The 1,772-nt window shown below is 59.1% G+C and overlaps 2 non-coding genes across 2 annotated transcripts; one reads left to right on the top strand and one right to left on the bottom strand.

The window, feature by feature from the left end:
* The first annotated feature begins 766 nt into the window (after positions 1-766).
* On the top strand, positions 767-839 carry TRNAR-CCU (transfer RNA arginine (anticodon CCU)). The gene has a single exon. It is a non-coding gene; the product is annotated as a tRNA-Arg (tRNA).
* A 433-nt stretch (positions 840-1,272) lies between these two features.
* TRNAR-CCU (transfer RNA arginine (anticodon CCU)) lies at positions 1,273-1,345 on the bottom strand. The gene has a single exon. It is a non-coding gene; the product is annotated as a tRNA-Arg (tRNA).
* Between the last annotated feature and the right edge of the window lie 427 nt (positions 1,346-1,772).

The following is a 1,772-nucleotide window of genomic DNA, read 5'->3' as shown; positions in this document are numbered from 1 at the left end:
CCGTCTGGGTAGGGTCTGGAGGCTTCCTGTCTGGGGCGAGGGAAGGGGTCTGGGCTTTGGTTGCTTCGATCACGGAGGGACTCAAACCGTAAATGTCCTGATCCGAGGTTAGAGGCCTTGTTTATTGAACCACGCGGACCCCTGCGTGCCCAGGGACACCGCGATGCTTCTTTAGGGGTCTTACAGACGCACCAGCGCAGACGCCGGCCATATAGACTGCACCCCGGCTCCGCCTTCTCCGCACATATAGCGCACCCTGTGGCCCGGCACGCACGGTCCTCCCCGGTCCGGGTCGCTGGCGCCGCCACCTCCGAGAGGAATTCACCTGACGCGTGGCCCAACAAATAAGGCGTGTGACTTGGGAGGAGAAGATTGTTTGCGTCCCTTCGTAGTCGGCCTCATTCTGAGCGAGTGCCTCGTGCCTTTCTGTGACTGGGGTCACAGAAATCCCACTCAGCTTCTTTTGCGGGTTCGCAGTGCTCTCCCTCCTCGTCCTCTCGCCTTCCGGAGCCCGCTCCTCTACGTGGACCTGCCATCCGCCGGGCGCCCTTTGGTCTCAGCGGGCATTGCCCAATCGCCTCGCCTTGCTCTAGCTTTTTACGTAGTATGGCGGGTGGACCCTCTGGTTGTCCAGCTGGCTCCCCAGGATCGTACTACTTCCCGGTCACCGGATACACGGTCCGGCCGTTCTCCTGCTGGGAACGTGAGGTCTGTGTGCGTGCGGCTGCGCGTTATCAGGGACCACGTGGACAGGTAACCCTGTCGTGCCCCAGTGGCCTAATGGATAAGGCACTGGCCTCCTAAGCCAGGGATTGTGGGTTCGAGTCCCACCTGGGGTGGTTCGCGTGGGCTCCCTCCACGGTCATTTTTGGTGCGGGGAACACGCAGACCGGGGCTGCACAGGGAGACCCAGGTACTCCATATGTCTGGGCCCCAGTCTCTGTGCCGCCTTCCCAGCCCTGCCCGTCTTCTTACGGGGGCCTTGTGTTTGTGATCAGGGAGTCTGCGCGACTTGTATTCCCGGCCCTGGACTGAGTGTTGCCCACGCCTACGTCATATCTCGCGGCCCTGGGCACACCCTGTACCCTAGGCCTACATGACAAATCCTGCTCTCTAACCTCGGCCTGTAAGCTGTACAAACTTGGGGGGAAGGGGCGTGCCGTTCAGCGAATACTTCTGTCTTCCGCCTGAGGGATCCAGCGCATTCGGGGGTCTTTAATACCATCGAACTGCCGCGGAGTGGATTTTGCAGTGTGCCAAAAAGGTCACCTTTACCCCAGGTGGGACTCGAACCCACAATCCCTGGCTTAGGAGGCCAGTGCCTTATCCATTAGGCCACTGGGGCCTGCGGCTCGCACATGCAGCATCTTTTTCCCTAGTAGGCAGTAGGACTCCAGGTCGTCCAAGGCAGGCCTTAGCAGGACGCACGTTTACCCTGGGATGCCGACCGAGCAGGGGAAGTGTGTGGATAGGCCCACGGAGCTCACAATGGCCTGCGAGGAGGTGGGAAGACGCTACCGTGGGAGGTGAGCTCACCAACCTCCAGCCACAGCACTGGGAAGCACAGTGGGGTTGGGGCTGCCTGGATACCTGGACCATGATGGGTGAAGACTGAGGTTCCAGCCATTGTGCCATCTACAGAGCTGAGAGAAAATCCAGGAATTTTAGGGGAAATAGTGGTGTAGAAAGTGAAAGAGAACAGACTAGCATCAATCATGAATACTGGAACATAAACACAGAAAATCTGCACCATCAGGAGACAAGGTACAACC

This window comes from Rhinolophus ferrumequinum, chromosome 21 (assembly GCF_004115265.2).
Source record: "Rhinolophus ferrumequinum isolate MPI-CBG mRhiFer1 chromosome 21, mRhiFer1_v1.p, whole genome shotgun sequence".
Taxonomy (NCBI): Eukaryota; Metazoa; Chordata; class Mammalia; order Chiroptera; family Rhinolophidae; genus Rhinolophus; species Rhinolophus ferrumequinum.
Note: the sequence above shows the minus strand (reverse complement) of the source record. Positions and strands in the feature narration are given on the sequence as shown.